The following is a 25,887-nucleotide window of genomic DNA, read 5'->3' as shown; positions in this document are numbered from 1 at the left end:
GATTAAATTGATATTTTAGATACCATAAGGGTCAAATTAGAAAGTTATTACCAAAATATATTCCTAAAAGATACTTGATCAATCCAGTAGGAAGAAACCTATATTAGGTTTCCAAATCTTGCTTAGAATAAATTTAAAAAAATTAAGGTTAAAATTTACAGAAAGAAAATTAAATGTTTAATTTCTTTAAAAGGCTTTGTCTAGAAGTGGTTATTGTTCCAATATCCAAGAAAGCCTAGTGCCTCGCCACAGCCTAGAAGCCAATTATTAAAATGAATGTTTAATTAACTAACTGTTAAATAGTTAGTTGTTATAATTTTTTTTTAATTTGCCCAATCTAAAAATATTTGTTATTTATTCAAAAAGGGTAGTTTTTAAATTTTAAGTTTTTTTTTAATTTATTTTCTGTTTAAGTTAACTCATTTGTGTAAAATTTTATATCTGCTTTATATGTCTGTTCAACCCCTATTAAAACTTTTAGAATTTTTCATACTTAAAAATATTTTTCAAAATTCGTTTATACCTTATTAAAATCCAGATTTTGTCGAAATTTAAACTTTCATGATTTCCTGGATAATAATTATTATAGTATTTTCCCTTAGACTTTGTTTTGAACTGACTTCCAAGTCATTTTAAAGTACCCTATTTTTTTAATGTGATCAAAGTGGGGAGAAGTAAAATTAAGTCTAGGGGAGGGTAAATTTACTTAATTTTTTTGCATATTTTGTACTTGCAAAAATTATTACCTTACTGTTATTTATGTTTGATTTACCCTAACTTAACTTGGGTTGCTCACATCAAAAAGGAAAAGATTGTAAGTACCCCATAGTAATTTTGATGTGATCAACTAAGTTAAGTTAGGTCCTATTATGTTTTGATGTCCTGTGTCTAAGTGTGCAGGAACTTAGGAGCATAGGAGGTCGAGCGAAAGATGCAACTAGCAAGAAGGACGGCATGGGAGAGATTCAACGGGCTCGGTGCGTCCGAGGGACAAAGTATTGTGAAAGAGTACATTGGTGGATGAGAAGGAAGCGCGCGGCGTTTCCTAGGGACGAGAAGTCAGAGCGGAAGATTTCTCGAGAAGGTTGGAAGATGGGTCCGGGTGAGCTCTATTCCGAATGGCCGAAATCACCCAAGCAAGCGGAACCGGAGCAGAAGACTCGGACCCAAGTGAGGGGAACCAGAGTAGAAGACCCGGACCGAAAGTCAATAGGATGTTGACTTTTGGGTCCGGGTGCCCGAAACCCTTATGAGCGCTCAGACCAGAAATTCTATCAACTCGCAACATGGCATGATTCGTTGCGACGAGGATAAAGTTCTATCCACGTCTAGGCACCTGGAACCCTTCCAGGCGCCCCGATTAAGGTTATAAATACATACCTGATCCCAGAAGCTAAACAACAACACTTGTAATCAATTCTCTTTCTGTTTAGTTTTGTAATTGAGTGCTTCAACTACTGTAAGAGGCTTCTCTGCCTGAAGGAGACTTTTTAGTGAGCTTTACTTGCCTTGGATTAACAACCACCTAGGTTGTAACCAAGTAAACGATCTACCTCCTTCTTTCTTTAATTAAGTTTCTTTTTATGCAAGTGTTTCTTAATTTAGCTTGAAAAGATGAGAAAGGTTTTATTTTTATTTCAGGTTATTCACTCCCCTCTAGCCGGCTGTCAAGGGACCAACATTTCTTCCTAATGGGTAGCGGACACGAGAAAGTTGGTTGTCAGGATGGACTTCATGTGCATTTTCTCGATTTACCAAGGAGGCTGATGGGAAACTTCCGTGGGGCTCGGTCGGACTGGTGACCCCGGGTTCGATGTTACCTAACCCATCATTTTTTTTATTCTCTTTTTTGTGTGATATGCACTCATGACAATTGAACTTTAGAACTTTCTTTGCTTTTTTTCAAAATTATAATATCATATGTGTGAACATGATGAAGGATATTTCTTTTCTATTCTTTGATTTCTTTTCCTTTCAAATGCTAGTCGAATAACTCACTCAACACTTTTATCTTTTACCACCCTTGCTTTGCCTTAATTCCATTGAGAGTTTTGGATTGATTTCTTGATGAGTTAGGTTGGACAAAATTCTAAGTGTGGGGGAGGGTTTGCTTGGGCTTAGTGATCTTGAAGATTTCAGATGGTTTCATAAGTAGTGAATTGTGATTTTTGAGGGTGATGTGGGAGTTTCAAACATGGATCTTGATTCTTGTTATTTGATACAATGTACGGTAATTAAGGTTGGAATTACAAGGTTCTACTTTTGGCTTGGTAGTAGGCTTTGTTTTTAATTGAGGATGGTGGAAATCAGTCTAGTACAAGGATATCAAGCGATATTTGATGGGAAAAAAATGAGAAGCTAGAAATTCCGCAAACTGCATTTATGATAAGCTAAATTGATGGTATCAGCTGTTTTGGTTGTTAGTTTTTAGCTCATAGCACTTTAATGATTGGGTTGTTAATTATTTGGTGTATATGCAGTGGCCATCTCAAGGAGTTTATCTGTTAAAAAAAAGGAAAGAATTCTGACAGTAGTTTGAAGAGGTATAGAGTGATGAGGAAGTAAACTATTGGGTGTTTCCTGATTTCATTGAACTTGATTTCTTTACTTGAGTATCTGAGTTTCAAATATATGTTTCTAAGTTATTATATTCAAAGGAAGTTGGTAAATTCTACAGGAGGAAATGTTCATGAGTTGTTGAACCTAAGAAAGCTAACAGCAGAAAAATGTTTCAGATTTTGGACTGGTTACATTAAAATTTCAGAATTTAGCAATGTTCAAAACACTAGCAGATACATTTACTTGAGAAGACCTTGAAGGAAAGTATAAGCAAGATCAAAACTAGTCCTAAATCTATTCAACTCAGTGCTGCTATGAAAGTCTGGATTTCTGAAACTGTATCAGCAAGGAAAAAATTCTGTTTGGTGCAAAAGCTGATTTCTGTTTTCTAACCAGCAATTATCTCGATTGAGATTCTTATCAACTCAGTGCTAAATGGTATTATATCCTCTGTAAGAGCCCTCATTCTTCAAGCCTAAACTGTTTTCGAATTGCAATATCTGAGACTGAAATTGGAAGCAACAAAAGTGTAGAGGCTAATGTCAATTCTGGAATTTTTGTGGCAGGGTCTATGGACCTGATCACTGAGTTTTTAAATTGTAGGAGTTCCTCAAGCTTGGATTTAAGTCTGAATTCAGAGAATATTGAAAGTTGGATTAGTTTGATTACTGAATGTGTGCTGAACTTGTTTTTCCGAAACTGGTGAAATGTAGGAATGGATTGGAATTTCTGAACATAGAAACTGGAATTCCGGGAATCAGCCATCATGAAATCAGAATTAGCTCCAAAGTTGACTTTTGAATTTAGGGCATCAGTTTATAAGAGATGAAAGAAGAATAAGAGAGTAGATAGAAGAGATGAGGAGATGTGATGAAGAGAAAAAAATGGAGAGAATTGGCTGGTCATTGAATTCTGTAATTGTGAACTTTTTAAATGATCTGGAATTTGTGCAGTCAACTTATGCTATTTAGTTTTTGTAAATTCATTGGATGTGTATCCTAGAGAAGACATCTGAAACTACACATATACTGCACATCCCTTTAAATTCAAACTCTGAATTTAAAGTCTGAAAACCCAGGATTTCAGAACCAAATTCAAAATTCAGATTCATTTCTTCATGCTGATCTTGATCAGCATTCAAGATGTTTCCATCCAGAGGTAATGAGAATTTAAGTGTCCATCATTACATGGTCAAATGATACCTTATCCCAGGCTGAAATTTTGATGAATCAAGCTGTAATCTCCTTGAACACCAGATTCTGATATTGAGGTCGAGAAAAGTCAGAATTCAGAAAAGAAGTCATTTTATGTTCGAATTCCTAAATCACAGAGAATGATTCTAGCTTATAGTTTTCTTGGCTGTTGTGAGAATATTTCTGAGGTTCTAAAAGGAAATAGAAGTTGCATAAATTAATAATAGAAAAAAATCTGGACATGAAGCTGATTCTGAAACTGAAAATACAGAAAATGGAAATACAGAAGCAAACTGATTCTGAAACTGAAAATTAAGTCAGCTTTGAAGTGCGAGCTCTTTCAAAGCAAACAATCTTTAATGTTTCCATGTTTAGTATGAAAAACAGTTAGGAATGACACAAATTCTTCATGACATAATCGAGAACCTTCTGAATTCTTGATTCCTTAATTTAACTGTTGAACAGCTGATCAGATTTCAGAAATAAATGTGCTTAAATTCTATATCAGAAATCAATAGTAACTTTGGAGCTCTTTAGCATCTTAAATTCTATGAGCTCTTGTTGAATCCGGATTGCTGAATAGGATCTTTTGACCTCTTGAGTCCAGGAAAGGAAGAAAAGAATTATTCTGATTTCCATGTGTCAAATCTTTATGTCGTTTCTCACTATTACCAACTTGAATTTGAGCTCCTATTAATTCAGTGCCAATTGTCATTCTCTTCTAAGCTAAATGCTTCATAGCTCAAGCTGAAATTACCTCAACTCTCAAATGTTGAAAATTAGTTCAGCATGTTTGAATCTGCTATTGATGAGAAGTTGGGCTGTGAATCTGATTTTTGGATTTTTGAAACTCTTAAACAGTTTAAATTATTTGAATGCTTGCTGTTTTGATGTCTGAATTTAGTATCTGAAGCTCTGAACTTCTAAACTATCTTTTGGATATCTGAAAAAGTTAGGTTATGAAATGGATTCTGAACTTTTCCTTGGGTATGTTGAGATGAATCATTTGTTGTTCCATTCCTTTCCAAGCTATGAATGATGTAACCCGTGGACCTATTTGAAATTGAGTTCCATTCCATTCCTTTCCAAGTTATGAAATTGAGTTAGGTTATGATGGTCTACTAGAATATATTTTTTAATGCATATCGACTTGGGTAACTCATCAACTTTATTTTTCCAATTCTCTCATTCTATCATTGCTTTCTTTCTTTTCAATCACTTTGGTTGCCTTCTTTAGTTCCTTGTGACTCTATTTCAAATTTTCAAAAAGTATTCATGCTATGTTTTATGGTGGTGGAGAATATTCTAGTGAAATATTCATGCTATGTTTTATGGTGGTGGAGAATATTCTAGTGAAATATGTCATTGAGTTGCATTGAGTAAACTCCACTTATATACATGATTGTGAGAGTTAGAGTAGGTACATCTAACAAGTGAGATTGAATCTTTCTTAATTATTTAAATGGATGAAATCACCATGCTTATTAATTATTATAGAGATTGTATTCATGATTATTTTGATCTTTAGATGGTCTTAGTTAATTACCTTTTATGATCTTCGAAGTATTACTAGAGAAATTAAGGAGATGATTTTTAGTTTATTTTTTATTTTTGTTTGCTTGCCTTAGACATGCAAGAATAAGTGTGGAAGATTTGATAATTATCGTATTATTTAGGATCTTATACTCATGTTTTTGAGTTGATTGTGTGTTTAAATTTGCATTTATATCACACATTAAGAGTTTGGATTCATTTTGGGGTTTGATGCAAATTATATCCTATTTGTGGTATTTGAAGCTAATTTTTTAATGTATTCTTTATAGGCATCAAGGATCATGGATCCGAGTAAGATTAGACCAAATTGAGCTCGAATTTGGGTTTAAATGAAGATATCAAACTTTGGAGTAATATAGACTGTCCATCCAAAATCTAAGGAGATTTGAATCATCCATCATGATCTGGTCCATCCAACTTAAGGGAGAGTAGATCAGGTCCCTTAATGAAGATCAATGTCATTGGACCAGATGTAGAGCGATTTTCACTGTTGGATCAGATCTGGACTAATTTACACTATTCGTTCAAATTCAATTCAAATGAGAAGCTATAGTTAAATTGACAAAGCACTGTGAATTCGGAGGATCACGTCAAAACAAGGGAGGTGAATGTGGATCGTCTTCCTCCCACTCCACTTTGCTAGTCATCACGAGAGCATCAGTTCCTTCCTTGGGACAACATCTCCATTCCTTCGGCGTTCCTCACAACCGCGACCATCTTTATTGCTCCATCATTCCAATCAACTTCATCCACCTCTATCGAGCATCTCTTCTTCTTCATCCTTGCATCAGATCTGACCAAATGAGCTGGGTTGCCCTAGCTCGAATTGTAAGCACCCTTAGTGTAGGATGTTGATAAAGTTTACTTCCACTTTGTGGAAATTAAATCTTGTACTTTAGTTGATGATGCACCAATCTCCGACGCTACAAACCTTCAAAATTATTGTGAACTCTAGCCACATACTGCTCGAAGTCGAGATGATAGTCATGTATCTCAAACTATCAACGTTATGTCACAACGCTTCAACTCTTAACCTGGTGATGTGTGATGATAGCCTTCTTTTGTTCTTCTCAACAAGATAGAGACTACAACTCTCTTCTTTCTTACACTCCCTTCCCTTTTCTTTCTTTTTCTCTCACCCATACTTCACACAAGAAGTATAAATTTATAGGATAAGATAAGAATATGAGGGGTTACTAACATTAGGGGTTACTAATATTCACTTATGTTAATGGATTTATTTATGTTAGTGGAGTCATGAGATGGAGTTACTAACATTCATATGAATGCTCCATAGTGGCCATAAGTTACTAACATATATGAATATCCCATAGTGGGCAAAAGTTACTAATATTGATAAATGCCTCATAGTGGGCATAAGTTATTACTGTAGGATCGTAGACGTGCTAGAGGGGGTGAATAGTACACGTTGCTTTTTCACTCATTTATTAAAACAAACAGAATATGCAGCGGAATAAAAGGATGAAAAGACAAGCAACGCTAACAAGACTTCTTTTACTTAGTTTGAATCTTGTGGCGACTCCTACTCCAAGGCCCACAATCGTTGATCGCTTTCGTTGGCCAATTCACTATCAGTTCGGAAAGCTTTACAAAAGAATAATACAAGTATGAAGCTTTACAGATATGAAATGCAACTTGTTACCAACGACTTGATAAAATCTATCTTCTGACTTGATAGTCGTTGGAGCAGCATTTAGATGTTGCCGGAGTGTGCGCAGTTGTTTGTTCTTAATCTCAGAAAGTGTGTTGTTCTCGAAGCTGCTGGTCGACCCTCCTTTTATAGCCGAGGTAGACCTGACCCAGATCCACTAATCTCGGGATCAATCTTTGACCCGACTATAATCGATCGACCGATCCAGGTGTTCGGTAGACCGAACCCTCTGAACCTGCCTAGCTTCTCGTCCACATACTTTTGTCGCCTGGATAAGTCTTCGTTCGTTCGACCGATCCTAACGTTTGGTCGACCGATCTCGCTGACCTTCCTGATCTATCTGATCCGATCCACCCGGCTCGACCAAGTCGCATCTTATCTTCGGTTCGGTCAACCGATCCCCAGGTTCAGTCGACCAATCCCTCGATCGAACTTGGTTTGCTGTATTTGGATTCGGTCGACCAATCAAGGTCGAATCTAACCCTACACAAAATGTTAGTCTCCTGTAAAGCAGAGTTAGCACATAGCAGATAATATGTAAATAAAAATATTTGACAGTCTTCGGACTATCCGGTTCTGACTTCGGATTTCCTCCGAAAATCCTAGGTCAAACTGACACCTACTGTTCCCTCACAGGGGAACACGCCCTCACCTACTCCTCTTAGGAGAGTTTACCCGTTGCCAAATCAGTCCTCCAGATCGACTGGACTTTCTGCCCAGGGTTATCACGCCTAGGACCAAGGGTTACCACCCCCTAGGATTCTCCACCTGCCTAACTACAGCTAGGACTCTCCATCACCTAGGGTTACCGCCCCTAGGGTTACCTCCTCCTACGGTTTTCCACCTGCCTAGAATTCACTAGGACTCTTGCCTAAGACTACTTAGGACTTTCTTGCAAGCTCAATTAACCTTATTAGACAACAAGACATCTTAACTTTTGAATCCTTTGTCATTATCAAAACACAGATTTGATCGTCTGTTGCTTCCTGCACCAACAACTAACATCTCCTACTTGCACGCAAGGGCATTTAATTTTCATCACTAGATCACAACTCATGTGACCCATCATATCACCATACTAGGCTTCCATACAAAGTTGAATGTCGTGCAACTTGCAAACACACCTGCATACAAAACTACTTATTGCATCAGTTAGGATGATTGAGTAGTCATCATTGTATCATAAGATACAAAATCTTGCTGTAGCCCAAATCCAAGACTTAATACATCCATCAAGTTACTTTCCTCATCAAAAGTAATCCCCAGATGATGCTCGATTTTATATTCACTAATATGTTTTAATCTCTACATAGATAAACATAAAAGACTAGTCAGTGAATATTATATGTTGATGTATTGTTAATTGGTCTTTCTTTTTCCAAACTTAAGTCTATTAATCTCAACTCAGCTGCTTTCTTAGATCTGTCCCTCATACCTCAATTTATCTTTCGAGTCATCGGTAAACAGGCTAACGTAGCAAACACTGAATCATGGCATCAAGAAATAGCCAAAAGTAATAAGGACACAAGAAATCCCACCTATGGGATTTCGGATTTCACACAGTGGGGTTCGGGGATATAGAGTTATTGTCTCTTATAATATGGCTCCCACTATCCCAGTCATCATATCACACGTGCTATGGAACATGTGTCACAATATTAATTCCCCATCTCTTAGAAGGGCATATGTCAGTTTTCCTTAATATTGTGCAAGTATAGGACTCAGTCTATACATAAGACTCTGCCCAGAGATCTCTGAGAGAGTACCTCAAAGACATATCAAAATTTGCAGGTGACATCTAAGATCTCAAACTTGGCTTCTTACAGGCAATATAGATGTGACTATGCCCATGCCGATCATATCACACATGACCTCATCCTAAACACATATCAAGGCGACTTAAGTTCTAGCAAGGCTACTTTCAGAATCTCTTACAATTAGAAACTGTCTTATCCCCACTCTTGAAGGTAGTCACTCGTGTGATAGAGTCGATCTTACTTGCCTGACATATCTATTATATCACAAAACATTATATATATATATATATATATATATATATATATATATATATATATGTATATATATCCTTTACCATTGTAAAACCATAAGATATCACCTCCTCATAAAATCTTAGGTACCACTGCCTGGATGATTGCTTTAGGCTATATATCGACTTTTAAAATCAATAACCCTTATCTTCTTGACCTACTAAAACGAACTCAGAGGGTGGTTCCATGTAAATCTCCTCATTCAAACTTCCATTAAGGAAAGGGGTCTTAACGTCCATCTGGTATAACTCTAGATCTAAACTAGCGACAATCACTAAAAGTAAACGAATCAATATAAATTTGACTATTGGGGAGAAAGTCTCCTCGTAGTCAATGTCCTTTGTTTGTATGTAACCCTTAGCTACTAGACGAGCTTTATATCTCTCAATCGATCGATCGGCCTTCCTCTTGATTTTGATAACCCACTTGTTCCCAATAACCTTTCGACCCTTAGGTAAGTCAACTAAGTCTCAAACCTTGTTGACTTTTGTTGATTGATTTCTTCCTATATAGCCATTAACCACCGGTCTTTTTCAGAACCCTTGAGAGCCTCTCTAAAGGTTCTTGGTTCATCATCGTGCTTTGGAGTCACAATGAAAATCTTATTCTCAATCGGGAAACGACGATGAGGTATATTTCCCCGTTCACTCCTACGAGGAGAAAGCCTCCCCACCTTCATATGGAACACTCCCAATAAGACCAAGATCCATAACCAAGTCTTGAATCCCGTTATGAGGCTCGACTATACCACTAGGCTCATCCATCTCATAAAAGGTGTAGCCTCGATCGATTTCTCCTCCCTTAGTAAAATTATTCTTGAGAAACATGGCATCACAAGATTCAATCTTAGTTATTGTGTCGTCCGTATATTCTCCTAGGAACATATATCCTTTGGAGTGTTCAGAGTATCTGATGAAGATACACTTCTTTCCCAGCGGACCTAACTTGTCGTACTTGTGTGAGGAATCTCTAACATACGCAGCACAACCCCATGGCCTAAGATGACTAAGGACAGGTTGTCTCCCTGTTCAAAGTTTGTATAGGGTGCTAACCACGGATTTTGTTGGAACACGATTAAGGACATAGACTACAGTCAATAACGCATCCCCCCAATAAGAGATTGGTAAATTGCTCTGTGCCATCATGGACCTTGAAAAACCTAATTTTGTCATGAATTGACATCAAATAATCACTAAACCCCTCTAACCTAATGAAGAATAGGGAATGGCGCAGATCGCCTCTCTCAAGGAATGTAAACAATGATTAAATCTTAGGATCAATTTATTAGAACATGGAGTTTTGGAGTTGAGTTGAGTTCTTAAACTAACAAATGAAGAGTAAAGTAAATAATGAGACTAAACCTAATGCAATTTAAGGAAATCATAACTAATCATCGACAATGAATCCACAACGTATTGTTACCATTCAATACGCTATGAAAATCATCATCAACGGAATTAAACTAAGGAACGAAATAGTAAGACAAGTGTGAAACTAAATCTAATGCAATAAAAGAAATCCTATCTATCTATTAATCATGAACTCACAACATAATGTCACTTTATGCCATGGATTATACCATTAATAGATCCAAACAGATTGAAAACTAAACAAGAACTAAACAAGAACAAAACAAGATCAAATCAAACAATTCAGATTCTTGCAATTGGATAATATCAAAACATATTCAAATCTCCATCAGTGGAGCTAACAAGCATTCAAATGAATTAAAGATTAGAAAATAGATCCAAACCTTCATCTAACCCTAACTAAACTGAACAAGCAAGAAAATAGAATTGAGTTGGAAATTGGAAAAAAAAACAAGATTGCAGTGATAAAATCCGGAAGAAGTGATAAACCAAGGTGAGCTGGAGAATCCCGAGCACTCTCAAATCAGTGAAGAATCGATCAATTCAAATGATCGATTCCTATCCAGTGACAGCATCGGTGTTCAATTCAGAAATGTCATAATCAGTAGTAGCAATAAAGAACCAATGGAAGTAGAAGCAAACACTCCTATCCAATTGGATGCATTCCAAGCTTCAAGGAAGAAAATCGTCGGCAGAGAGATAAAGAAACCAGATCAAATCCGCTTGCTTCTCCTTTTCCCTGCTTCTTCTTCTTTGCACGAAGTCATGGCAGAATTAGTGTTCAGATGGTTTAGGTGGCATCGCCGGCTAGTGACAGGTGGATGATGACTGGAGGAAGGTGTCACGCCCCCAGAAGAGTCCCTGTCCGAGAAAATTTCGGCAGCATCTCCCCTGTACGGCGGACAATCAAAATTTTCTACAAGCACTAAATACTCAGCCACAGGCGGCTGGAATAATAACAGTAAATAAAGTAATACTCTGACTCGAAATCAACCCTACTCAACTACACTCGTAAAGCCCAAATCCGATTTTTCTTACCTCTTCTGCCGTCCAGGCAGGCATGTAGTAGAGTAAATCCAAATCATACTAAAAGTCCATCCAACAAAAAGATTCCATACAATATCCATATGTAAGTCCAAAACAAAACTAAAATAAAGTCTGATAGCGAAAAGCTAAAATGAAACAACTCAAAAACCAAGAATGGAGTAGCACTAGGGGACTAGCGATCGGAACTCCCTCCGACAAATCAACCGAAAATAACAACAATGGGCGGGGTGAGTCCAACACTCGGCGAGTACAGTTGATATGCAAAGTAAAGAAATAACACCTAGCACTAATCATGCTCTCCGATAAAGATAAAGGTAACTAAAAAGAAGACAAGAGAGAATCAGCTAACCAGACCTAAAAGGACAAACAGAAGGTATAGAAGACACATATGCATGTCAATCAAGGTATCCAAGCATGCGGCATATAAGTGCAACAAACACAAACACAACAATAAATGCATCATGCATATGATGCCAATGTCATGGTCACCCACGCGACTCACATCGGTGGGACCGAGGGTGACAAGCACTCGCAACACTACCGATGAGTGATCGAGTGGGATGCTTGTCGGAGTACACGTTCCTACCCCAAATCATAAATGGGGCAGCTCAACTCGCTATGACGTGGAGGGATCTCTAACGTGCTACACGCGTCACACTACCCATGACCAGCACGGAAGAGCCAAGCCGACGTACCACGCCGTGTCCCGCTACCCATACGAGCACGATGATGAACGGCAAGTGCTCGACAATAAAGGAGCAATCAATCACTCAAGATGCAATCATGCGAATGGTGCATGTCACTAAACATGGTAATATACTAAACCAATCTCTGGACATATCATAATGTGCACCAAAGCAAATGAATCATATCAAGATATCTGATCATATAAGGTATCCAACCTAGGTCCTGACATGGTAAAATATGGTTATATCACTACCCATGAGCATGTGGAATCAGGTACATATCCATACAAGATGTAAACAAACAATCAATCAACAGGTAGCATGTATTGGGCAGTGATTAACCGAAACAAGTAAGAAACACAATTAATGCATCTTGTTAATTTAATTACTAAGCATATCAAAGACAATAAGTCAAAAGTACCCGCCTCCGAAAATAGAAAGGTCCAATCAATCCAAATGCGGACGTCGAGAAACTCGTCTCGCATCAAGGTCCTGTAATACCAACAGAGATATATTTTATTTAGCTAAAATTCCAATGATTTGCTAAATAGAATCCTTAAAACTATCTAGGCAAAACCCTAAATCATAACTCATCACATACCTAATAAATATGTAAAATACCGGAAATAGGCGAATATTAATAAGGGAATTTTTCGGAATTTTTGAAAATTTTTCGGGAATTTTTCGGAGCTCGTTTGGACGAGTTAACGGGGACAAGAACGGGGTCCGAAAAAGCCTATTTAGGCTACCCGATTTAAGCGAGGAAAAGATTATATTTATATATCCTTTTCCTTTTTATTTCTTTATTTCTTTTCCCTTGCTTTTGTCGCCGAACCCGAGCCTCCCCGCACCCCTTCCTTCTTCTCCCCGACGCCGCCGCGCGGCTTCTCCTTCGGAGCCCTAACCGTCGAGCCGTTTTCCTTCTCCCTCCCTCGCGTATAAGCCTCGGCCATTACCTCTTCTTCCTTCCCGAGCGCGCACAACCTCTTCTTCTTCTTCTCCTCTGCCGACGCCGACTCTCTTCTGTTGTGCCCTAACGAGCCGCGAGCCATACTGCCGCTCTTCCTCGCCGCACACCGGGACCCCCTTCCTCCTCCCTGTCCAAGTGCCGGCGACGCGTGAGCACAGCCGAGCAGAGACCTCTCTTCTCTGGTCCGACGAGTCACCCCGACCGAAGTCTTCTTCCTCATCCTCTCTGGACCGAAACAACGCCGGCCACCGCGACACCCATCTCCGGCCTGTGCCCTAGACTCAGCCCCGACGCCACTGCCGGCACCGGTTTCTCAGCGTCAGCCGCCGTCGCCATGCCCTAGCACCGCCGCCGACACATCCCCTCACCTCTTGCCGCCGGCCACAGACCGAGCAGTGCCGACCATCACTGGAGACTGCTTGTTTCCGTGCCCTAACACTGCCTTGCTGCCCTCTTTTGTGCTCTGGATCAGCAATCGGCCACTGCAGCCTCCCTTGTGCGCTGTTTGGTTGATCGCAGCCTAGCTCCTTGCCCTAAATCTGCCGAGCCCTAATTTGTTCTTCACTGCCGTGCCCTAGGTTTTCCCCTTGCTGGTGAGTGAGGTAAGCAGCTTACCTTTGTTGTTTTTTGTATTTGATCACTGGTTGGATGCAGAAATAACTCACAGATGTGGTTGATTGATATCTAGGTTTGGTGTCAACGGGATTAAGCTGTTGTTGGAGCTGAGGAATCTGATCATATTTCGTACACTTAGGTGAGCATGTTTAGTGAATTTGGTTGGGTTCCTATGGAGGATGTTCCATGCTGTATAATTTTGTATAGGGTATTAGGTTATATCTGGGTTAGATTTAATTTTGGGGTAGGCAATTGGTTATGTTAATTAGGGTTTTCCCTAATTTAGTCTCGTGGATTTTATTTAGCTATTTAAATTCTTATGAATTTTAGCTAAATAAAAATATATATATATTGATTGGTACAGGACATTGATTCGAGACGGTGTCTCAACGAGGGATCAATTTCGGATTGGACCTTTTCTATTGGAGGCGGGTACTTTTGACTTATTGTCTTTGATATGCTTAGTAATGAAAATAATATGTTGCATTAATTGTGTTTCCTATTTGTTTCGGTTAATCACTGCCCACTACATGTTACCTGTTTGATTGATTGTTTGATTGCATCTCGTATTGATCTTGTATCCGATCTATCATGCTCATGGGTAGTGATATAACCATGTTTCACATGTTCAGGACCTAGGTTTGATACCTTATTGATCTGTATATCTTGATATGATCTATTCATTATGATGCCCATTATTATATGTCCAGAGGTTGGTTTAGTATATTACCATGCTTAGTGACATGCACCATTTGCATGATCGCATGCTGTGCGATAGATTTGCTCCATTATTGTCGAGCACATTGCCAGTTTCATCACTGTTCGGTGCTCCGTTGTGACGCTCATGGGTAGCGAGATACAGCGTGGTAGCACGTCAGTTTGACTCTTCCGGTGCTCCGTTGATCCGCTCAGGGGTAGTGTGACACAGCGTGTAGCACGTTAGAGATTCCTCCCCGTCATAGTGTACCGGGAGATGAGAGCATTGAGCTCCCCCATTTATGATTTGGGGTAGGAGTATGTATGTACTCCGACAGCATCCCGTCCACTCGATCACTCATCAGGAGTAGTGTTGCAGAGTGCACGGTTGTCACAGCCCTACCCACTCGGTCCCACTGTTGTTGTGAGTTGGCTGACTGGCGTCAGGGGTGACCATGACATTGGCATCATATGCATGATGCATTTACTGTTTGTGTTTGTGTTTGTTGCACTTATATGCTGCACATTGCTTGGATACCTTGATTGACATACATACAGGTCTTCTATATCTTTCGGACTATTTGTCCTTTTACCGGGTCCTGGTTAGTACAGATTCTCTCCTGTCTTCTTCGGTTTGTAGTTATTTTTATCTTTCTTATCAGGAGACTGTACGCATGATTAGTGCTAGGTGTTGTTTCTTTACTTTGCATATCAATTGTACCTGCTGAGTGTTGGACTCACCCCGCCTCCATTGTTGATATTTTCAGGTTGATGCTGTCAGGAGAGAGTTCCAGTTGCTGGTCCCTGCAGACCTCGAGGATGTGATTGGTTTTTCGTTTGGTTTCCTTTTCTGTTCTAGACTATTTGAACTTGTTATGTTCTGGATTTATTTACTTATGGACATGGTATAGATTTTATTATATCGATGGATTTGGATTTTGGTTTTTATTCTACTACATGCCTGCCTGGACGGCAGAAGAGGTGAGTTCGTCGGTTTTGAGCTTTACGAGTGTAGTTGAGTAGGGTGGATTTCGAGTCAGAGTACTATTGTTGTTTACTGTTATATACTGCGTGGCTGTGACAGCCAGAGGCTGAATATATATATATAAACTGTGTGGTGATTGTTTTTATTTCTTGTTATTATTCCAGCCGCCTGTGGCTGAGGTACATGAGATGTAGAAAAGTTTCAGATTGTCCACCGTACAGGGGAGATGTTGCCGAAATTTTCTCGGACAGGGTCTCCTCTGGGGGCGTGACAAAATAGCTAAATAAAAATCTCCTACACTAGATTAGGGCACAAACCCTAATCAACAATCACATAAATCTAACCCAGAACCCAACTCATACCTCCGTAATCTGAGCCCCAAAATCAACACTTGCTGGCCAAGACTCAACAGGTTCTGGTGTCACTGCTTGGATCTGTAATCCAACACAGATCAAACGAATACTACTTGACAAGGAGAAACAACAAGGATCCGCCATCAATGTATCATCCTATAACCAAATTAGGTACGTATCAATTCATACATAAAACACATTTTCACCTCAAATCACAGCTGGAGAAGATTCGCTGTTGCAGCACAGTAGACAAAGTTGCTGCCAATAATCCTATCCGGAGCGAGGTGGAACCATTGCCTAGCCAGTCAGCCCTTTCAAATCAGCACCTAGACAAATCAAACGTCTAATTCACAGTGTGTACATGCTCAACCATGCAAGACCAAATCAAGGCTCACCTTGGGGGGTCTGATCACCTTACTCACTGTCTGCACTTCACAGCAACCCGAGGCTGAGATCCAGAGCTGGAAGGGCAGTGTAGCACAAAGGGAAAACAGTGGCACAGAGAAGAAGAAGTCAGTGTCGGCACCACTTCAAGAAATAGGCAGTGGCTAGGGCTGAAGTATGCAAAGCTGTGGCCACCGGAGAGTGCTGGTGGTCGTGGTTTTCCGGCTAGGGCATGCGGCTGGACGAGGGCAGAGGGTGTCGGAGGAGAGGAAATCAGCGTTAGGCCTCGCTACACTGTGGTGGTCGATGCTGGGGCACCAGAGGTGAGGCGCTGCTCCGTGCGACGCCGGCGACAGTGGCGTCGGGTCGGAGTGGCGGCGACGCTGCTAGGGATCGGCTCCGGCGCTCGCTGTGGTGGCAGGAGAGGATGCTAGGGCGCAGCCTCGGCAGGAGGAAGCTTGGCTAAGGCACGGGATGGCCGGCGGAGACTGCGGTAGTCGGCGGTCGGCGGTCGGCGGCGCCGGGTGGCTAGGGCAGGGAGATTAGGGCTTCGGCGTGAGAGAAGGGAAGAGGGCGCAGGCGGTTTTCGGGGAGGAGAAACAGAGGAACCGGCGAAAAATAAAGGAAAAAGGAAAATAAAATAAAGGAAAAGAATTAAGAAAAATTCAACTTTTCCTCATTTAAATGGGGTAACCTAAACAGGCTTTTCCGGGCCCCGTTTTTATCCCCGTTAACCCGTCCATACGAGCTCCGAAAAATTCCCGAAAAATTTCCAAAAATTCTGGAAAATTCCCTTATTAATATTCGCCTATTTTCCAGTATTTTACATTCTCCCCCACTAATAAAAATTTGGTCCCCAAATTTCATTATCTACCATCAGCAAGTACCAACAACATATATAGAGTATAAATGCTGAACGGTAAATAAATCACATACCTCAAGTGAAAAGATGGGGATATCGAGCTCGGATAGTGTCCTCGAGCTCCCAAGTAGCCTCCTCGTCCGAAAGATACTACCATCCGACCTTAACAAGCCGGATAGTCTTGTTCCGCAACTGACGCTCCTTCCGGTCGAGAATCCGTATCGAACCTCCTCATAGGTAATGTAGGCTGAACTGAACGGATATCTGCCAGACATGCGTCCGATCGGGTACATATCTCCTCGGCATAGATACGTGAAATACATCGTGCACGCGACAGGACGGTGGTAGTGCCACCGGTAAGCTATCGCTCCGATCCTCTCCAAGATCTCGAAGGGACCAATGTATCGTGGAGCTAGCTTACCTCTGAGGCCAAATCTCTTCACCCCTTTCGTGGGTGAAACTCGTAGAAATACATGGTCGCCAACAGAGAACTCTAGTGGTCTGCGTCTCCGATCAGCATAACTCTTCTGGCGATCCTGCGCCTCTGACATCCTCCGTATGATAGTACGGACCAACTCTGCATCCTGCTGAACTCTATGAGGTCCCAACAACTGGGCCTCACGGATTCTCGTCCTGATCGACGACTGAGCATCCAGGGTAACAAGAATACCCTGCTCGGTCTAACCCTGCTCCTCAATGTCTAACTCGGATAAACCCTGAATCAAGTCTGTGACCACAACTCGGTGGCAAGCTAAAGTCCCTCTGGACCTCTAGCTAAGTGTATCGGCAACCACATTAGCTTTTCCCAGGTGATAGCTAATGGTACAATCAAAATCCTTCAGGAACTCCATTTATCTCCTCTGTCGAAGATTAAGTTCCTTCTGAGTGAACAGATATTTGAGACTCCGATGGTCAGTGAGAATCTCAATGTAATATCATACAGGTACTGTCGCCAAATCTTCAGGACAAAAATAACAGCGGCCAACTCCAGATCATGAACTGAGTATTTTCTTCTCAGGCTCCCTCAACTATCGAGAAGCATATAAGAATACTCTACCGTGCTGCACCAGAACAGCACCCATACCCTGTAGAGACGCGTCGGTGTAGAGGACAAATTCGTCCTCTTCCGAAGGTAAAAACCAAAAATCAAAGCCGACACTAGTCTCCGCTTCAGCTCCTAGAAGCTGGTCTTGCAATCCTCAGTCCAAGTAAACTTCACGCCTTTCATGGTCACGCGTGAAAGTAGCATAGCTATGCGGAAAAAACCCTCAACAAAAGGTCTGTAATATCCTGCGAGTCACAAAAGACTGCGGATCTCCTACACTGATTTCGGCTGCTCCTAACGGCAACAACCTCTATCTCCTGTGGAACCACGGTACACTCCTACTGGTGACCGTGTGTCCCAAACATCATAACAAAAGACAATCCAAACCAGCACTACTGATAATCACATATAAATGTTCTCGTCGAATCATCTCTAGATCTATGCAAAGGTAGTGTACGTGACTCACCTCGGATCCGTAATAGATCACAACATCGTCCACAAAGATAATGGACACCTATCCAAACATCCTCGACATACCACGATCATCGAGTCCCTGAAAACATCTAAGGCACTGTAAGCCTATATGACAAAAACCAAGATACATAATGTCCGTATCACAGACATTCCTATCCATAAGATCTCCAATAATAAATCGAAAAATCTGATCATCAATGACATAAATCACCAAAGAATAAATCCTCCAGGGTGAGAGCAACGCTCCATCACAGGAAACACCACATATGTGGGAGCAACGCTCTACCACAAGAAATCCTCAATATGTGGGAGTAACACTCCACCACAAATAATATGAAATATGTATCTGCATTAAATATAGGAGCAATGCTCCGCTACCAGCAATCCGTGATATGTGGGAGCAACGCTCCACCACAAAATAATACATAAGTACCCCAAGGCACCTACTATCCAGCTAGAGGCTGTACAAGATCTCTCTACCACAATTCACTGTGGTTAGCCTAGGCTATAACAACCTAGTAACTAATCAAATCCATCACCAACTCTATCAGCATCTTAGTGGGTCATCCACTGATAGGAAAATTAATTGATGGGTTAATCCAACAAATGACATAATGCAGTCACTCCACATTCTGCATTCAGTATAAGTAGAATCATCATACTGCTACCAAAAATACACCTAGCACACATGCTCACACAACATATGTATGATCAACAATAACCTCCAATTATTATACACCAAACATACTCACAACTCAGGTATATTCAGTATGATACCTCCAACAATACATACCGAACACGTGTGCAAAATCAAAGTAGGTAAAATCAACAATACACCTCAAACAACACTCACATGACATATCTTCACCTATGCCAAGAGTATAACCAACATATACTTCCAATAAAGCATACTAAACCCAGGTGCACTCACATATCAAACATAATCAACAAGATACCTCAGATACCACACCAAACACATATGTACATATCATAACTCAGATTAAATCGACAAAATGCCTCCATCAAAACACCACCGATGTACTTATACTACAACTCGGATTTAATTTGACGAGATATCTTCAATAATAAATCCAGATACATACACCGAACTACATATCTATGATCCACAAGAAACCTTCAAATCATATCAGAACATGGATACATATACTACTTGCCAATGGGCAGTCTACCACATGACTCCTACAACACATAACAATCATAATATACATGTAACATAGACATGCAAAATCAGCACACCAGCTCAATCAAAGAGACCAATCCTATGCTACCAACACTCATGGGTTACCGGTATATCTAAACAAAATTCATGCATATGTATCAAGCATGAATACATCAATCAAAAGCAACCCAAAATAAAGTAGCCTAATCATCCAGTAACAACCCTGCTCTAGGTTCAAAGGAACTGGTACCGGACAAGAAAAATATACACACCGTGGTATAACATTGCCAGTCAATGTCATACACCACCAAGACTATATCTAATAGGGAAAATTTTATCATCATAAATCCAATTGTACTCTCCCAGTATACACTAGTAACGATTGTATCCCACCAGGTATATACAGTCCATGGTCAAGGTCTTCATGGAACAGGATACATCAATCCTTAATAACATATCCAAGCCGACAATGATATATGGCTACATCAGTCATTTTCACGTCAGTACAAAACATGTACTCAAATGTGCTCTAGATACATAACTAAGCACAAATAACCTAAAGGTTCGAACCTCTAAAAATAGAGTATGACAATCCTCTACTGATCAACCAACAAAACTAAATCATTCATCTACTAACTAATCAAGAATACCTTAATCCTCCACAAGCAACTAAGGTATATCCAACCACATAATATCATATGTATAAATGTGTACGACCCAAAAGAAAAAGTCAGAATTTAAGAACATCAAGACACTCTCATCTTCATCCTCAAAAACATCAGCCCACGCTATATCAGATGAATAAATCTCTATTCCCCATGAGGACAAGTTAGCATTCAAAACATCAATCATTATTTATCCACATAGTCCCATATCAGAGGAAGCATATATCATTTTTTTTTAATATCATCCTGTTAACTATCCATAACCAACCAGGTTTATTAAAATCTCATAGGCACATTCAACCGTAAACTCTCCAGCACCCAATTATAATCTGATTACCAACCATAATCATCAAACCTGTGAATATCATAAATGACACTCACTAAGTCACCATCAACGACAACCCAAATATAAATCATCAGAATAGTTATCCACTAATAGATCATCAAAATAATTATCTAATAATTGATCATCAGACAACCACATAACATTTACTCTTATAAATCATTAGAAATCAACATATCACAATATCTGATCTCACAATATCCCTCAACCTCAAACCATTCCCAACAATGATCAAACAAGATAACTCCCCAATGAACAATTTTCATCGTATCGGGTACCCTAATATCCAAAAGATATGAGTATAAAAACTCTACTTGCTAAGTCAACAGGAATATCTAGGTATCATCCACTACCTAGCTAACAATAGCAAAGGCTGGTATGTGCCTCCATCTCCTACTAGTAGTAGTAGAAGCTAAAATTACTGGTAGTATGATAAGAAAAATCACCAGAGACTATAATCCTTGATCTCTATTAAGATCAACCATGCTCAATGGCTAACCCATCACATGTAATATGTGCTACAACAATCAAACAGGTACTAAATAAAGAATGCTAATACCTGTCATAAACTAAGAAATTAAACATCATACCTATATGCCGTCGGGAGATGTTCCGTCGCTGTCAGTCCCCAACTTGACCTCAAAAGTTCCGATCGAGAACAACACCGGAAATCCATATAAATCCGAAACGGAAGTTCCAAACACAATCGTAATGGAAAAATCCATGCAATCCAAAATAACTACCCAGTTTGCCTCGCAAACTTGGCTAATCCCAAAAATCCAGGATACCAAAAGCAGGTATCATAATCCACTCTGATACCATTAAATTGGTATCAGTCAAATCTCGAAAATCCGTAACACGAAAAATCAAACAAGTATCGCCAACCTCGGCGCTCTGATACCAAATAAATTTGTATCAGATAAATCTCGAAAATCCAACACACGGAAACCCACCAAGTATCGCCAAACTTTGGCGCTCTGATACCAAATAAATTGGTATCAGGTTATCCCAAATATCCCGAAATACGAAAACAAAGATCATAAACCTGTGCTCTGATACCACTAAATTGTCACGCCCCCAGAAGAGTCCCTGTCCGAGAAAATTTCGGCAACATCTCCCCTGTACGGCGGACAATCAAAATTTTCTACAAGCACTAAATACTCAACCACAGGCGGCTGGAATAATAACAGTAAATAAAATCAATCACCACGCAGTTTATATATGTATTCAGCCTTTGGCTGTCACAACCACGCAATTAATAAAATAAACAACATAGTAATACTCTGACTCGAAATCAACCCTACTCAACTACACTCGTAAAGCCCAAATCCGATTTTTCTTACCTCTTCTGCCGTCCAGGCAGGCATGTAGTAGAGTAAATCCAAATCATACTAAAAGTCCATCCAACGGAAAGATTCCATACAATATCCATATGTAAGTCCAAAACAAAACTAAAATAAAGTCTGCGAAAAAGCTAAAATGAAACAACTCAAAACCAGAGGGAGTAGCACTACGTGCAGTGGGACTAGCGATGGAACTCCGACAGCATCAACCCGAAAATAACAACAATGGAGGCGGGTGAGTCCAACACTCAGGTTGATATGCAAAGTAAAGAAATAACACCTAGCACTAATCATGCGTCCCTGATAAAGATAAAGGTAACTACAAACCAAAGAAGACAGGAGAGAATCTGTACTAACCAGACCCGGTAAAAGGACAAACCGAAAGGTATAGAAGACCCGTATGCATGTCAATCAAGGTATCCAAGCAATGTGCATATAAGTGCAACAAACACAAACACAACAATAAATGCATCATGCATATGATGCCAATGTCATGGTCACCCTGACGCCAGTCAACTCACATCAACGGTGGGACCGAGTGGGTAGGGTCGTGACAACCGTGCACTCGCAACACTACTCCGATGAGTGATCGAGTGGGCGGGATCTTGCCGGAGTACATACGTACTCCTACCCCAAATCATAAATGGGGAGCGCAATGCTCTCAACTCCCTGTTACGGGAGGGATCTCTAACGTGCTACACTGCGTCACACTACCCATGAGCGGACCAACGGAGCACCGAAGAGCCAAACCGACGTGCTACCACGCGTGTCCCACTACCACGGAGCACCAAACAGTGATGAAACGGCAAAGTGCTCGACAATAAAGGAGCAATCAATCACTCAAGATGCAATCATGCGAATGGTGCATGTCACTAAACATGGTAATATACTAAACCAATCTCTGGACATATCATAATGTGCACCAAAGCAAATGAATCATATCAAGGTATCTGATCATATAAGGTATCCAACCTAGGTCCTGACATGGTAAAATATGGTTATATCACTACCCATGAGCATGTGGAATCAGGTACATATCCATACAAGATGTAAACAAACAATCAATCAACAGGTAGCATGTATTGGGCAGTGATTAACCGAAACAAGTAAGAAACACAATTAATACATCTTGTTAATTTAATTACTAAGCATATCAAAGACAATAAGTCAAAAGTACTCGCCTCCGAAAATAGAAAGGTCCAATCAATCCAAATGCGGACGTCGAGAAACTCGTCTCGCGTCAAGGTCCTGTAATACCAACAGAGATATATTTTATTTAGCTAAAATTCCAATGATTTGCTAAATAGAATCCTTAAAACTATCTAGGCAAAACCCTAAATCATAACTCATCACATACCTAATAAATAGCTAAATAAAAATCTCCTACACTAGATTAGGGCACAAACCCTAATCAACAATCACATAAATCTAACCCAGAACCCAACTCATACCTCCGTAATCTGAGCCCCAAAATCAACACTTGCTGGCCAAGACTCAACAGGTTCTGGTGTCACTGCTTGGATCTGTAATCCAACACAGATCAAACGAATACTACTTGACAAGGAGAAACAACAAGGATCCGCCATCAATGTATCATCCTATAACCAAATTAGGTACGTATCGATTCATACATAAAACACATTTTCACCTCAAATCACAGCTGGAGAAGATTCGCTGTTGCAGCACAGTAGACAAAGTTGCTGCCAATAATCCTATCCGGAGCGAGGTGGAACCATTGCCTAGCCAGTCAGCCCTTTCAAATCAGCACCTAGACAAATCAAACGTCTAATTCACAGTGTGTACATGCTCAACCATGCAAGACCAAATCAAGGCTCACCTTGGGGGGTCTGATCACCTTACTCACTGTCTGCACTTCACAGCAACCCGAGGCTGAGATCCAGAGCTGGAAGGGCAGTGTAGCACAAAGGGAAAACAGTGGCACAGAGAAGAAGAAGTCAGTGTCGGCACCACTTCAAGAAATAGGCAGTGGCTAGGGCTGAAGTATGCAAAGCTGTGGCCACCGTAGAGTGCTGGTGGTCGTGGTTTTCCGGCTAGGGCACGCGGCTGGACGAGGGCAGAGGGTGTCGGAGGAGAGGAAATCAGCGTTAGGCCTCGATACACTGTGGTGGTCGATGCTGGGGCACCAGAGGTGAGGCGCTGCTCCGTGCGTCGCCGGCGACAGTGGCGTCGGGTCGGAGTGGCGGCGACGCTGCTAGGGATCGGCTCCGGCGCTCGCTGTGGTGGCAGGAGAGGATGCTAGGGCGCAGCCTCGGCAGGAGGAAGCTTGGCTAAGGCACGGGATGGCCGGCGGAGACTGCGGTAGTCGGCGGTCGGCGGTCGGCGGCGCCGGGTGGCTAGGGCAGGGAGATTAGGGCTTCGGCGTGAGAGAAGGGAAGAGGGCGCAGGCGGTTTTCGGGGAGGAGAAACAGAGGAACCGACGAAAAATAAAGGAAAAAGGAAAATAAAATAAAGGAAAAGAATTAAGAAAAATTCAACTTTTCCTCATTTAAATGGGGTAACCTAAACAGGCTTTTCCGGGCCCCGTTTTTATCCCCGTTAACCCGTCCATACGAGCTCCGAAAAATTCCCGAAAAATTTCCAAAAATTCCGGAAAATTCCCTTATTAATATTCGCCTATTTTCTAGTATTTTACAGAAGGGGCGTCCTTTACCTCTCTTGACCGTCGGCGATGGATCGGAAGGAAGAGGATTGTTGGAGAGGATCACGCCCCTCTGTTTTTGACACAAGTACAATGTAGAAATTAACGCCTTAAGCTAGCACTATAGCTTCTCATTTCAATCAGATTTGAGATCTGAATCAACGGTTGAGATTTCTCTGTATCTATCCAATGGTGGAAGTTGCTCAAAATCTGGTCCAAAGGTGTTGATCTTGATCAAAGGTCCTGATCTACTCTCCCTTGGCTTGGATGGACCAGATCCTTGATGGATGGCTCAGATCTCTCTTAATCTTGAATGGACGGCCCATATTACTTCAGAGCTTGATCTCTTCAATTAGCCCTAAATTTGAACACAAATATGGTATGATCCGATCAAGTCTTTACCCCTTTGATGCCTACAAAGAATATATCCAAATATTAGCATCATATGTAGCAATAATGAGATAGTTTACAATTAAGTCTAAGAATAAATGTAATTCATGAAATGTGATGTAAATATGAGTTTAACCTATGAGAAAATCATAAAAGCATGCGTTTATGAATTAAAATATTATGAGAAAATCATGGTTATCAAATCCCCCCACACTTATTCTTGTTCGTTCTGAACAAGCAAACAAAATAGAAGAAAGAACTAAAATTCATCTCCACAATAATTCCATAGCAATACTAGGAGGATCATAAAAGAAATTTAACTAAGATCATCTAAAGATCACAAACAATCATGAATTCAATCCAAATAATAATCAGTAAGCATGGTGATTTCAATCCAATTGAAGAATTAAGCAAGATGTAATCTCACAAGGTATTCACCTATTCTAACTCTCACACTCAAACATGTATAAGTGAAGCTCACCCAATGTCACTCACAACATTTCACTATCATAAGCTTTCTTATTTTCTTATTCTCCGCCATTATAAAATATAGCATACATGAATCAAAAGGATTTATTATGAATTGCAATGTAGTCAAAAAGATACTAAGTGGAGCAAACAAAATGATTGAAAGAAAAGAAAACAATGAGAGAGTGAGAATATTGGAAGAATAAACCTGATTAGTTAACCACTTGGTGTGCATCAAAGAATATCTTGTAGAGGAAGTAATTGAAATAATGATAAAGTGTGGCCAAACACAATTCACCATGTTTACTTCACTTAAATAGGCATGT

At 40.3% G+C, this 25,887-nt stretch overlaps 1 pseudogene; it reads left to right on the top strand.

Moving 5' to 3' along the window:
- LOC122050672 overlaps window positions 1-25,887 on the top strand; it is an 89,192-nt pseudogene that overhangs the window by 47,880 nt on the left and 15,425 nt on the right.

Source organism: Zingiber officinale, chromosome 3A (assembly GCF_018446385.1).
Source record: "Zingiber officinale cultivar Zhangliang chromosome 3A, Zo_v1.1, whole genome shotgun sequence".
Classification (NCBI taxonomy): Eukaryota; Viridiplantae; Streptophyta; class Magnoliopsida; order Zingiberales; family Zingiberaceae; genus Zingiber; species Zingiber officinale.
Note: the sequence above shows the minus strand (reverse complement) of the source record. Positions and strands in the feature narration are given on the sequence as shown.